Source organism: Larus michahellis, chromosome 2 (assembly GCF_964199755.1).
Source record: "Larus michahellis chromosome 2, bLarMic1.1, whole genome shotgun sequence".
In the NCBI taxonomy this organism is placed as follows: domain Eukaryota; kingdom Metazoa; phylum Chordata; class Aves; order Charadriiformes; family Laridae; genus Larus; species Larus michahellis.
The window spans coordinates 56,207,523-56,223,089 of record NC_133897.1 but is presented as its reverse complement, the minus strand read 5'-3'; the positions used below and the strand labels follow the sequence as shown (position 1 = coordinate 56,223,089).

At 37.6% G+C, this 15,567-nt stretch overlaps 1 protein-coding gene across 2 annotated transcripts in view; it reads right to left on the bottom strand.

The window, feature by feature from the left end:
* The window catches only part of POU6F2 (POU class 6 homeobox 2), a 315,292-nt gene that overhangs the window by 238,175 nt on the left and 61,550 nt on the right, over positions 1-15,567 (bottom strand). The gene's annotated exons all lie outside the window — the stretch shown is intronic.

The window sequence follows — 15,567 nt, the reverse complement described above, 5'->3', positions numbered from 1 at the left end:
CCACAAAAGCATTCACAAAACTGGGTAAGTGCAACTTCTTGTGTATGTGCATGTGCTTGTCAGGGACTAATACCTTGTGTTATTCAGTGTTTGTTTAGCAGAATCTTACCAATGATTTAATGAGCTCTTTGTTGGGCAAGAATTTTCTAAGAGGAGATGCCACGGTCAGAGACAGAGTTTAAAAAGAAAAATAGCTGAATGGTAACACAAAAAAGTTGAATTGTATCTTCAGAAACACATTTATGCATGCTTATTCACTTCCACTTATCCATGAAAACAACGCACAGTCAACTCATGTAAACACTAACCCAGACACATGCAGAATTACTGGAAGTGTCATTGTGCAAGAGCTTAAATAGGCACTTCCTTTACATAAGTGCATGCTCTCCCAGCCTCTTTGCATATTAGTGCAGGCTTCCGGGGAAAGATGCCTTTGTGTACATTGAAAATGCACAACTAATGTCAAATTTGCCACTCCAGCTTTTTCAGGTTGATTTTTGAAGTAACATAACTGTTTAGTTTTTAATATTTATGCTTTACAAACACTATACTTGTGCACACCAAGTGCAGTTCTCCTCCTCACAAGTTTACATGTGAACTGTCTGTCACATGATGCTCTCTCTAAAGCACCAGGTAATTCTTGCCAGAACGGTTTAGAGAGTGGTTCAGAAAGCAGCTGGGTGCGCAGCACAGAGTAAATCAATATAATTACTTTAGCAAAAGCTACTACCTTTCCCTGTTACTTGAGGGAGGATAGGTAGAAAGATAAAATACATCCATAATGCCTTAAACATAGTGGCTCCTCTATCTTAATTTATGGGAATTCATTTTCATTTCCTGGATCCTACTGTGAATGCTTCCAATGGACTGCACAATAGCTACAGTTTAAATATTTTTTAAACCGAGACTTATTGCTTAATGTGGGGACGCTTGGTTTGCTTGCTGGCACTGAGCATCTGCATTAGCCTCCCTGCATGTATCCCCACAACTTCCACAGTTTAGGGTCTGAAAGCAGATGGAAAACAATTTACAGACCTTTAACAGTACTTGTTACTAGTGTTTGTTTTCTGCACATGCATGCTTGAGAAGAGGGCTGCCAGGGCAACATCCCCAGGCACAGGGGATGCTCCTAGAGCACCAAGGAAGGGACTGAGTAAGGAAGATATACAAATAAGCTAGGACAGATTCAAGCATAGCTAAATTTATACTGAGGGCCCTGTAACTTTGCAGTCACTCTTTTCTCTCCTCCCCATGTGCTACAGCATTTCAGGATCTGATCTTTAATGAATATAAATACCAGGGAGCAACATCACCAAGATAGTGATGCGCACGTAACAGCCACAGTCAATATGAGTCCATATGCTTCTACTGGAAGAGATGATAACGAAACAGGCCTGAGACAGTCCACAAACTTTGTCGAAGCTTAACAAGTAAATCCTGTCTATTAGAAAACGAATTCTGTTCGGAATACAAGCCTTTTCCAGAGACCACTTGCAGTCTCTGGTGGTACTATGGATCCTGCACAACTACATTCATGCTGCCTTTTGGTCATATTTGCCCTTCAACCTTTGCCACTCCTTAATGTTTTGACAAGAGCATCCCGCAAAGGAAGCATCTCCCTGTCTCAGTTTCAGAAGATGCTGGTCTTCCAGTGGACAGCGTGGAGCAGAGCAGAAGTGGATGCACAGAGAATCACACTGAGGTGGAAACAGCCATAATTTCTCCACCAGAATAATTCACCAGAAAGGAGCCAAATTTCTGAATATAGACAGGCCTTATGAATAAAGCAGGCAAGCCTTTTCAGTGAGAGAAAAAAAATGCTGTTTATTCTGGACATAACAGTCTGGCAGCTTAAACATCTGCAGCTGTTTAAATGCACACTCACTTCTCTCTATAAGTTCCCTAGAAATACTGCACACTACATTGATATATTATATACACAAAGGCATTTACATGTGTAGGAGAGCAAATTCCTTTGAGAAGTCACTCTGCACTGCAGCATAAATACCGTACCACTGAGGTGGAAGTTGTTAGCGTATCTTACCAGTAGGTCAGTCAGCAATTCCATCTGTCTTTTTGACAATTTGTTCACAGCTTCCCAGTTCCCTTGCGGTTTCTTGTCTGGTGAAAACCCTTGGAACGCACCATGATTGCAGGTTACCTTTCTTCAGTGTTGTGCAAAGGCAAGCCATAGAGCAGAGGTGGTTTTTTTTTTTTTCCACAAGGCCAAATACACGTTCCTTCACAGTTCCTTCCTATCAGAGCTGATAAATTCCTGATTCAAAATTCAGAGCAGCTCCAGCCGAGTCCCTCAACAGTGGCTCCTTTCTAAGAGGGGTTAAACAGCTTCACATCCTATTGGTTTCAATGGGAGATGAAGACGCCTGGCCCCCCCGTGTTACGTGGTCCATGTACAGTTTGTGTACTGGAGCCTCTTTCAGGCACAAGATACATCAATAGCACAATCCAGTCTTTTTATTTTTGTTGCTTAAATCAAAGAAGTCAGAAATAAGGAAAACAGTTTTTCTCCATCCCAGCTTTCTATGCCTCTCCCTGTCAGCTCCTCATGTCCCTTGTTAGCAAAAAGAGCTATGTAATGCCAAGACAAGAGGTGGCAAGATCCAGATGACATGAAAATAATATGTACCACAAAAGAAATCCTCAGAAAAGTTTTGCTCATGACATCCAATAGAGATGCCAAAAAAAAGCTTGCTAAAGCACCAGTCTTATTTTCTTTCCTGAAAAGCTAGGAGCCTGTACAAGCAAAGCGACTGCACATTTTAAACAGGCTCAATATCCTTCTCAGGACTCCACTTAACTTAGGCAGTTGAAATTACAAAGAGCTACGTTCTGCCCTCACTCATCTTTGGGGGACCCACAGTGAATTCAGTAAGACAGCAGATACAAAAATAAACACAGCTTTTGGCCCACCCATTTCAGTGAGGATTTTGAGCACAGCATGCCTAGACAGACAGGCAGTTTACTTATTTTCATTGCAGTTCTTAGTCCTCTACAGCAGTGCTCTCCAACGTGGGGTGTGCACACCCCAAAAGGCTGTGCAAGACAGTCCATTGGGGTACAGGAAGGTATTTTTTTTGTATCCCAGTAAAATTTGAAGATATTTTTTAAATCGTGTTTATTTCATCTTTATCTCATCCTTTTTTAAAATCTATTTTTGTGTACACTTTATGATGTACATATTACTACAATAGCATGTATATATAATTTATAAATAAACATACATACATTGGGTGTGCATACTCAAAGCTTGTTACTGGTAGGAATTTACAATCAAAAAAGTTTGGTGACCGCTGCTCTACAGGTGTTATAGTATACTTGAGAAGACTGACACACCAAATTTTTTTGCTAGGATTAATAAAATTGCTCTTCAAATGCTGTCTCTAGAAACAAGTACTTTCATCATTAACCAAAGCCCTATAAAAACAACAAACAAAATAACTGCTTCTGTGGAAACGTCCTCTTCCTTCCTTTATGAATCTCCAAAACACAGAACAACTGCCCCTCAATTCACTGAAAAAGTTATCATGAATAGCATATATAATGCCAGATTACAAGTCTGCAGAATGAAGAGGGGAAAGAAGAGACTGGAAATACATCCTCAGACAGCACACATTACCACAACTCTGGTTTCCAGAAGAGTGTGGTCCATATCAGCTGCCCACATAAAATTGAACAGGATACAAAATAGGGCACAAAAGACCCATGTGTCAAATGAAAGACATCATGTGATATAATTTAAATATCATCTCTAGGTAACCCTACTGGTGTTGTACTGTTTTAGTCTATACTTAGGTATGCCTGCATAAGCTGTTAAAATGATTCCCTTTATATTGATATTATGCTGAATTCAGCCTTCTAAATCCTTACCCAAACAAAACTTCCAAGGATGAAATCACCAGTGAGAGAAATCCTAACAAGTCCGACTGGGCCAAGATTTCGCCCCTGGAGCTCTTGAACATTCCACTCTCAAAGGAGAAAGGGGAAGTGAATGCATTTTAAGGTTATATTAAAACAATGCCATTTAGCATAGCTCACTGTTCAAAATATTTGCTAAATAATAGCATGTGTTGTTTTAAGCAAACTTCCTTTTTTCTTTAAAAAAATGATTTTTAATGCTTTAGCAGTGTATTACTAAATAAAGTGACAAAACATCTCAGAACTAACATAAACGTGCAATTTTAATGCCTTCTAATCACACAAATCATCACAAGATTTTTGTACTTGTGCATGACCTTCTTCAAATTATCCCTCCATTTTGGCTGAATCAGAATGAGTGTGGGCTATTTGATAAAAAACACTAAGTGTGTGAAATGAGGGGCCCTCATCGCTTCTGCCAGACTCCTCTTGACAGAATGATGATAGAAGCATCACATCCCTGGGAGAGTAAATGCAAACTGACAAGAGATGAGCCTTTAGATGTTGAATATAATCTTGAATTGTGCTTGAAGTGTCTTATTATCTTGTCTTTTGATGTCTGAAGGGGTGGCTCATTGTTAGAAAAAGGAAAGCCCTTGCACATCTTTGCCATCTTTAAAAATTGTTTGGCCTTTAACAACTGCTTTTCCAACTAATGTCCATTTCTCCTGACAATAAATATGGCAGGTCGTCAGCAAGTGACAAACAATTTACTTTACATGCCAAGCTTTTATGGTTTTTGAGAGCTCATGTGGAAGCATATTTTAAAAAGCTGTAGGAAATTAGCACCATTACAAATATTAAGATGGCTGCGCATGTGTAGTTCACTGTGTAGTTATTCATTACTGCTACGTTTCTGTTTTAAAGTCCTGTCTTTCCTGTATTCAGACTGCTGTTAAAGTTCTTTATTTATCATTGACTAAAAATAGTCAATGAAAAATAAAGAGCAAGAAGCAATTTTCTTCTGCTCTAAAAAAAGCACTATTATAGATACAGTACATGGGTAATGCATAAAATCATATTTATTAATCATAAAAAAATCAATATCAGTAGTGGTATGGTACAGTTTACCTGTACTGCAGACCCTCACAATCACATCACTGTTTCTTCCACCTTCAACCAGCTCTTTTTTTTTTCCAAACTTAAAAGTTTAATGACGAATCAGATCAATATGATTCCTTAGCAACTAAATCACAGGCGCACTAGTTTTTCCTGTCACAGCACCAGTTTTGCGAAAGCAGTCAAGTTCTTTTTTCAGGTCTCCGTCACTCTGAGAATCCATAAGAATTCTCAAATGGATCATAAACTGTTACAGGGTTCAGGTTATTGTATCATTATAAAAACGTATTGATACAGTACAGATGACAAGACATGCAGCTCTTGTGCTAGTCTACTGCAACCATCTGAATACCATAAGAAATATCAGATATAAACAAAATAAAACAGTCAGCAGTAAGCTGTCTTATAGGGAACGCTTTTTTTTTTTTTTTAAACTGTTTTTAACCTGGTTTGAGATACGGCAGTTATATGAACCCACAGTAAAGAGAATACAAAACCAGAAGAATGGATTATTAAAAATAAATAACCAAAAACATGACGAGAGCCTATAGATTTATTTTTTTTTTAAATCACTGCAAGAAGGGTCCTGAATCTGCTCCTTCTGATAAGCATGAATGTTTTGTTTCTAAGTTTTCACATAGGATATAAAACAAAACCCTCTCTCTTCCCCTCCATCTCCCTTCCACTACAGCCCCAGGGAGCCCCACTGCCACTGCTAGGAGGATGCACGCCAAAAGCACACCAGCCTTTACACCAGACGGGGGTCTGCCGCCACATGCAAGCTTGAAATATGTAAAGTGGTATTCAAAGTACACCAGCCATCATTTTACACAAATGAGATAACAGCGATGTCAGAAAGGCTCAGCCCCCAAAACTCAATCCCTTTGAGGTCCAGGGTCACAAGCTGGAGTCCTGCAAATCCAAAGTTGCTCATTGACTAGGACATCTCATCTGAGTAAACCTTTGCATCATCTGGTCCCTCTTTTATTCATTGCCTCATAAAAGCAAAGAGATGTGGGGGTTGGGGGAGAGTGAGCAGGACCAGCTGATTGAAAGATTTTTTTTTTTTTTTTTTTTTTGGTCAGCAACTGTTATGAGAAGGTTCACTGTGCTGTATCCATGCAGTTAAAATAAGCAGACTCTGAAAGCAATGCATCAAATCCCAGCAACAGAGCTACACAAGAGTTTCCTTCACACTCTTCATGCCAGGGAAAAAAACCATAACAATTTAAATGACTTATGCAGATGCTTTTCTTGTTGGATATTATAATTTAATTTACTATGCTTATGAGAGTAAAGTATATTCAATTAGTAGAAAAAAAATTTTAAAAATTTTTTCATTTTCTGTTTTCTTCCAGTTGTAAATTTCATTTTCCCTTCAGAGAGATTTGTGACTTGCAGTCCCAAATATTTATGATTTCGGGCAAGGAAGCATAAGAAAGGAGGAGAAATATCAAGCCTGTACATTTGCAATCACCTTTGAGCTCATATATATCTGTCCAATTCCCCATCTTAATCACTGCTGATTTTTCTAGTCGTGTTTTTGTTTCAGTAATAACTACCATTTTGGGTCCTTAATTATTTTTGAATGCCTAATTATGGTAATCCGCCTTACCTGTCCCATAAACATCCCCTAAAACTTCACCTTTATGGAAGCTTTACATAGGTTCTGACACTGACACACCACCTCTGCCCTGCAGCAGGTTAGATGCCGTTCCTGCCACAGCTCCTGCCTGTTTCCCCACGGCAAAACAGCAGAGGTGGAGTCGCGGAGCCTTTGCAATACATACGCATACCTGCACAGCGTAACAGAAACCCACGGTAACCCTGGGACTGGTTCAATAATTCATATTTTGTTAAATATGAACGCAGCATAATTATAGAGCGGTTGCTCCTTCCTGTCAGCATGTTTGCTTAGATGATTTTAGCTCCAGAACATGGGAAGCTGTAAGAGCAGTGACCACATTAGAGAGGTGGAGGCCACGGACTGGCATACAAGTATTGATAGGATGAATACCCTGTTGAAATCTATGGTCTTCCTGCCTACGGGATGGATGGTCACCTGAGATCTGTCAGAATTTGGCCTCATGTTTGTTCAAATCACTGAGCAAACATGACACCTCTACACCATGTGGATAAATCCTAATTGTATGCAAAAGAAAATACAAAAACTGCCCCATATTTTATTTGCTCAAGAGATTAGAGTGAATTCAAATGATCTTTCTTCTTTTCCAGTTAATACTGTGCTATCTCAAGAAGTAATTACACATACTTAATAGTACAGTATATTAAAGTATGCCTTAAGGTATATTTACTGAAAAGCAATTCTGGCTTCTTGATTAAACACAGGTTTTAGATCATCCTCTTGAAGGAACAAACCCCTCCAAACGTTAAGCTTCAAACAAAGCACGGAAAACTAAAGCAGACCTCGACGGCACGGAGGCAAAATACATGCAAGTAGATCTGAGCAACAACTGCCCATGCACAGCTGTATACGCCTCCAGCTGTGCACACACACCAACGAGCAGAAGAGAGGGGAATGCCTCCAAACCTGGCTGTACTGAAGGGGAGGGGCAGAAAGGAGAGGTGGCACTGATGTTCTTACTGACCCTCTACTTTTCAAGCCTTGACATCTGTGGTGAGAATAACAGCCTAGGCTGCGTGTCCAGTGCAGTCTGGGAGAGGACTTCCTTTATCTTCTGCTGGAAGGCAACTGACTGCTAATAATTCTGTATTCAACAACTATGACTACGTCAGGTAGGAGACTGAGCTAGAAAATGAAAAGGACTTACTAGAATCTCTAACGGTCACCAAACCATACAACCACCATCTGAACTGAAAAGCACAAAGATGTTTTTAAAAGCTAGTATTAATGCGTTTCTATAAACTCCATGCTAGCTTTCAAAAAAGTAACCTAATGATAGTTTGCTATAGCGAATACTGTTCTTAATGTAGGAAAAATCTTTATTTCTTATTTTGTGAAACATTCAAACCTTCAGAGTAACATGGAATTGTTTTAGGACTCTGATTTTTTTAATTGCATTAGAATAATTTATATTACATTCCAGTCACACTGGCTGATAATTTTTTTACACATATATTAAAAATATATATATTTAACTTCTGTGATCACTTTCAAGTGGCATGATTGCTCTGTTTTCTGAAACATAGTAATTTCCTTAAGACAACTTCAAGCTGTTCATTATCACCTTTCTAAAAAGAAAGGACATCTGATAAGAAAAACAAAACTCCCACTCTCCCAACAACTTTTCTTGTATATTCTGAAATAAAAACAGACATTCAAACTACTTTTACGAATAGACAAGCAGTATTTTAGTGTTAAACAAACACATTTTAGAGTGGTAGAGGCGTGGGCTGTGCATTGATTTGGCAAATGTAGATATCCCTGGAATATCTAGAGAACAAACCCAATTTCAGACTCTCTGAAAACAGCAGGTTTTATTTAGCCAGGCGGGATGAGGTACTATTCTTCTCTAGATGACCTCTGCTTTCAAAGTAAAAGGGCTTAGTCCTGCTTCCGAGAGCATCAAAGCAGTATCACAACATAAAGCAGAACATGTCACAATACAAATCTTCCTTTGTTTCATACTGATATTGATTTTGATTTTTATATGGTGGAAAAAGATAAAAACGAGACTTTAACAAATATCAAACCATTTCCATGAGAAAATAATATATTCCTGTTGAAAATCACGAATTAGGACACATTTAATTTTATTCTGCTCTTGCCCCTGGTCAGCATTAATTTTTTCATTTAGTTGTCATTTAATGTAACTTCTACCACTGGACTCATCAGAAATTATTTTGTAACTATCAAAATAATGTTATTGTGATAGTACTAGTGTCAGTAATATAAAAAGTCAGAAAATAAACCATTAATCGAAGAAACATTAAGATACTCAATATGCAGTTAAATCAAAGTATAAAAGGCACAAAGCTGATCCTCCCATCCTCTGACCATCTCTCCCCAAAGAAAGGGACCACAGGTGATGGATGCAACAGAAGAAACAGCTTAGCAAGAAATAAGAATTAAAACAAAGAAGAACCCACAAATGTCAGAAAGAACAAAACCTAGGAAGACAACACAACAAGGAAAACCAAGCACTACATAGGATATTAAAGAGAAAAATGATCCACAGGAGAATGGCAACTGTTACTATGAGCTTTCTACAACTACCTCTGCCTTTGGATATTTTTAAAAAATTTATTAACCTGACAGCAGGAAACTTTATACAGATTGCCCCCTGACAGGGTGCCAGCTTGGTATAAGCACTTGCTATCTCTTTGTTTAACATAAGGAAATCAAGAGAGGCGTTAAGTGGTGCCATGTGCACATTTGGGCAAATCTAACTTCGCCTCCGTCTGCCTCACCTGCACATTTCCATGGAGAACTTGCTTAATCATGTGAAGTCCAATAGAAACATCCAGTTCTCCTTCCTTCTCTTTTCTACGTTTGTTTCCTTTTTAATGTGCAAGTGTCTGATCTATTATTAATCTCAAAACACAAACCGGCAAGGATCTCAATCAAAGAAAGTAACAGTTCTTTCACAAATTACCTGTTTACTGTCTAGTAGCCAGCAACTCCCCTTTGAAACAGCCAGCCATTTATGTTGCTTTTAAACAAGTTTGTTTGTTGTTATTTTTATAACTTCAAAGACAGGGAGAAGAAAGATTAACTAATTAAAAATGAACTATTTGTCATTCAGTCATACCAATTACATACTAGGATTTCATTCTTTTTTTCCTTCCATCTCTAAGGTTAGTTATTTTGTATATAAATACAGAAAATCAGACTGCAAGCCTCATTTAAGAAACACATAACATACACTTAGCTCAAAAAAATTTAGCAAAGAAGTAATTAGAAATTCATGAGAACAAACAGAATTGTCTTTAAAAAAACCCACAATTATCTTCCACCATACTCAGAATAGCTTTTGTTGTTTGTTTGATTTTTTTAAATAAGCTCTCTCTGTCAGAATTCAGGCACAACAATAAGAGACTGATTTATTTCCATACAACCAAGGGAATTTATAAGCGGGGCTGCATCACCCCAATATTGCTTTCTTTGAAGGTTAAAGGAGTACGATTTCAGTCTCCTTAGAGTTGGAATATACGTGCTAGCATCAGTACCACCACTGCCCAAGCTACCTGCGATACCTAGGCATAGCAGGAACACTGAGCTGAGGATGGATTTTCTATCTTACCATTGCATCGTGCTTTGTGTTTAAATAGTCATAACATCTTTTTAGGCTTTAATGGGCATTTACTCCCTATTCACAAGTGCATCCCCCACTGACTTCAGTAAGAACTCTGCCAAGGAATCAGACAATAACATTATTCAGAGTAGTTATTCAAGTCCCTAACTGTTTGCAAACACCTATTTTAAAGTGCTCATGTCAAATATATCCTTCAGAAAAAAAAAATAATCACATAGCCGGATCTTCAGATTCTTTGAAAACTTATTCGTTAATTGAGCAAGACTACATTTTAGAAAATGGATTTACAAGCCTGTATAATGACCCGGTTCTGTAAACCTCCCACCCATTAACGTTCCTCATTGACACAGTCTTTGTAATGAAATTGTGCTCCTAATCCGCAGATTACTTGCTTTAATAAAAGTATCACACATTCAAGCACTAGCAGGATCGGTCCTCTGGCCCTTACGGATGGCATGGAAAAACAACAGTGTCTCAGAACAAAGCAATCAACAACGTGGAAATTACTGAATAAAATTATGTGAAGAGACAAGAATCTTTATGTGCAGATTAAACATATTTCAAATGTTTGCTGCATCTAAAAGGTGGCTCTGATTTTAATATTGAGACCATTTGGGCCACGTACTTCCCTATCAGAACGGAAACATTCACTAGAACTTTAAAATGCAGCAAGAGTGACAAACACACACTGCTTTCTTTCACTGAAATTACCAAACCTTATCAAAGTGTTCCTGACGGGCAGATCTTACAGGCCTTTAAAATTTGAAGATATAACCAAAACACTGAGAATCATCCTTAAATACACTGATAAAAGAAAAGCTCTTAGTCTGAGGGCCTTTTTTCCCCCCACAGGCTAGATACGCTGTTAATGACGATAATGTGAGCTTCCTCACAGCAACCTGGCAATGACCTCTGCTCTGACCTGCAGAGACCACCGTCTCAAGAGGTAAAAGACAATTTAGTCCTTTATCCTTTGTAACTGAAATGACACCAGTGCCATAAATTCTAATCAAGACAACTCTGATTTTAAAAAAAATAGAAATAAAATTGGATAATGTGTTTCCTTAAAGAGCAATACAAGGGATCTACTATCAAAACACAATCAGTTAGAAACAACTCTACGCCGTTCTGCTACAGCATATACGCGTATGCTTATATAGAAAGATGTGTGCAGTTCTGAAACATGGGGAACAATACGGGAAAAGAAAACAAAATCCCAAAGCCAATGCAGGGGTTTGAAAATAAACCCTTGTTTATGGAAATGCGTGCAGATTCATTTAATTCGCATATCCCTGCTCTATATTTCAAGCATACACAGCATTATGAAAAAAGCAAAAAATGGTAGTGAACCAAATGAAACCACAGTCTTTAGATCCAGTACAGGAAAACTAAGATTTAATTTCACTGGAACAAAACCTTGCCAGCAAAAAAAAAAAAAAGTTAGCAGTCAATTTTTTGCTGTCCTGCAATTATTAAATAGGAAACACTTGTGCTCCACAATTACAGGCTCAGTCTTGCACTCACTATATACTTACAGCTTTATTTATTTCAATAAGTTTGATGCTTAGAACTGCAGGCTCGATCTCAAAAAGCAACTTTTTATAATACAGCAAAATTACCTCAACATGCAAGTGCATTCCCAGCTTTCTTTTTACCATCATCTAATTATGTCACAAATTACCTTCAATTAAGGATGAATTATGGACTGAATCTAACTCCAGGAAAGCCAGCCTCAGTCCACTGGGGGTTTTGGTGCTTGACTAGCCATTTCTTTCCTCAGATTTTTACTGTACAAAGAATTTTATGCACAGTATATCCCTGATGTCTATACCAACTTTTGAATCTCAACAGTTATAACACTACGCAGCTAAACATGAAGCAGTTTTTTTCTTACTAATATTTTTTTTCAGACCAATACTTCATAACTTATTCTAAATTGGCTTAAAGATACTGTATAAAATGGCAACTAGGATTAATTAATTTAGGATCAAATCCTGATGTGTTTATTCAAGTGAAGCTACTACTTAGCATTAACGAAAGCTTTCTCTAGTAAGAGCCGTGGCATTTGGCCTGAATTACTATTTTCAAGCATATTGCGTGGGTAAGACAAGTTGATCTGAAAATGACACTGTGAGGAACGTCAGCCGACAGACTCAGTTTCTCTGTTTCTTAACGATATCATATGATTAAAGTAGGAGGTACTGCTTCACAAATATTTTAAAGAGTAAATAATACACCACAAGATCTCTTGCAAAGCAACTTCGTCTCATACTGCTCCGCAAAACTGCGATTTCTGTAACTGAAGCACTGTACCTGTGCTAACTCTACACTTCAAAACTGTACTTCTGAGCTAATATGTTTCAGGACAGAGTCCTTTACCAACATTTTGTGCTTCAGAAAGTAGTTTTCACTGTGTTTTTTACTTCCTTCTTATTTCACATGATTTCAGTATCAAAAGTCTTTTGCACACAGGTATGCAGATTCCCAAGAGTCCACTGGTATAGGCACACAAACGGAGGATTGCAGATGCAAACTCCCCAGCCTACAGGATAGCCTTTTCTTTAAAAACAAAACAAAACAAAACCAAACCACAAACAAAAAAACCCAAACAGAAAGCCGCAACAAAAACACACCAAAAAAACAACTACCACCACCAAGAGAAAGCAAGCAAGCAAACAAGAATCAAGCACAACCCCTCTAATCACAGCTGCTCCTGCCATCACTCACAGGTAACAACGGCACCACAGTGACAAAGTGCATCTTCCCAGACACCTGTGCACCAGTTTCAGGTGGGAGCTATTTCACATCGTCAGAAACTTATCCCAGCTCCTGCTGGTATTTCTGAGACTCAAAGACCTGCAGCATTCACCTGCTTTGTCACTGATAGCAAAGCACCCATAAGAGAAACAAAAGTTTACTGCATATCTTCCTAAGTCAAAAATTAGCATAATTAATTGTACTCCTGCACTTTCCTCACCTGCAGCAGGCACTGTTGTTGAAGAAGTGCTGTTTTTATAATTAATTGTGCTATCTGCTACCAAACCAAAAAGCAAATACACACTGTTTCTATGGTATGCAGTGAAATACCGAAACAAGGAAGTTTGAGAAAAAGGAGGTGGATTTTAGGAAAAGGTACAGGTGAGCAATGCAAGTCCTTGCAGAAATAAACCCATCCATCACAAGAAACTAAGCAGAATGCATCCGGTGAGAAAGAAGAAAGCTCTCCCATCTAATCATTCAACTCTGTTCATCTATATGAAAATAAGACTTGTGAAACATTGCTAAAGTCAACAAGACACTCAAATGCTGGTCATTCATTCCAGCTAAATCGGTATGTCGTTTTCACAAATTTTTCAAAAAAACGTGAAAGCAGCAGCGTGGAAAAACTTTGTTCTTTATGGACCTGTCTCCACCCCTTGACTTTCTAAAATGCTCCTCCCTCTCCTGCTTAACAGATTTGGGGCAAATTTTCACACAGCATGTATTAAATGTAATATTGTAAAAAGAAAATTATTATCTCTGATCACATGAAAGAAAGTTGGAGGAGAAAATTGTCAATTTCTGTGCCATCACATATCAGTAAGTCCAACAATAATTTAATTTCAGAGACTGTAAAGAAAGGCCCAAACATACATTCTTAACATGCTATTCATAACATTAAACAAAGAGAAACAGCAAGAGAATAATGCTCCGTATTTATGTATAAAAGCTTTAAGCAAAACTACACTTAATTATTTTAAATGTTTACTGTAAATCTGTCTTAAGGGATGCATCTGTGACATAAAGGCTAATCATCTTTATTTAAAATTTGCTCAGTTTGATCCTCAAATGTATCAAAATAGCCCCATTGTCCTTCCTTTTATGTTCCCAAAGTTACTAAAATTAACTGACAAGGGCTGCTGCTAAAAAATCTGTAGCATCTGTCACAATTGTAACAGAACCTCAATAAATGGTACGTAAGTTCCTACTGAGGCAGTTGAACTATTTCACCTACTTTTGTTTACTTGGGAACATCTTCTTAGCACTATAAGAATCAGGCTAGCAAACATCTTACACTCACCAACAGAAACAGCACAATATATTAATTTGTAGCTTTTTCATTAGTGTTTTTAGGGACATAAATTATATTTGCAGTTCAGAAGACAACAAGATATTGTTGCACATCATTTCTATATCCCACACGGCAACTCTAATGAAAGTGTGTGTGTATTTCACTATCACCGTAGAGCATCCAAGTGACAATGGCTCAAAAAATATCCTGCCTTTTATTACAAGACTTGCCTGATCTAAAACCAAACAGACAGAGGTTTCACTAACCTCAAAAGTCTGTTTTTTGTTTTGTATATGCCTTGCTATATTTAATAGATGCACCCTAAACATTTCAGCAAAAAAAATACATAGACACAGACGAAGATATTTATACTTCTCTAGACAACTAATAGCCCTCTGAATTTTAGACATTACAATTCTTTCCTGGATGAAATGGACTAAAACAATTATTATATGCTTTTTGAACATTCAAACTACTAATGGAAAATATGCTTTCCATGGAAACAAAGATTACTAAGAGGGTGCTTAAAAATGGATGTGATATTCAGTCATGGTCATTACTGTAATCCAGAAATTAAATTTTAGGATTTTTAAATTATTATTATTTTCCCATCTCTGTATGAAGTTCTTTAGTAAAACATTTTGTCCTATATATTTTAGTAAGAGGTAAAGATTTTTTAAAAAGAAAATTGCATGTATTCTTTTGTTTTAAAAAATCTTGCAGCTCTTACTATAACTGGAATACTGAAATCTGAACGCTGCTACAGATTTCCTTACAGATTATGAAATCAAAACTTGAATCTTAGAAAATGGGCTCTCACTCTCTCTCCCTTAAAGCTGCATTGCCTTTAAACAAGATATTTTTCTCTTCAACTTCCACCTATAGGATCATGTAAAATAAGGAAATGCTCCATTTCTATTAAGGTTTGTCTAACGTCACAAATGGAAATAATTAAAAGGAACTCCCAGTCCCTCTAAACCCAAAATGTCGCTATGTACCATATAGTGCTGCTCCAGCTCAGACATCTATCAACATCTATCACTCAAGCACGCGCCTCAACAACTCTGCTCCCTTTTCTGATTAGAGATCAGAGTTGCTTGAGTTGGCTTACAGGGTGTCATCCGTTTGAATGACAGATGTCTGTGCTGGAGTGCCACTCTTGCTGCTATTGTTTTGATTGTGAAAGGTTACACTTATCTGGCATAATTTAGACTACTTAAAAATAAATAAAAATTCAAAAGGTAATTTCTCTTTGCACAGGCTTTAGAAGAGATATTTCATTTC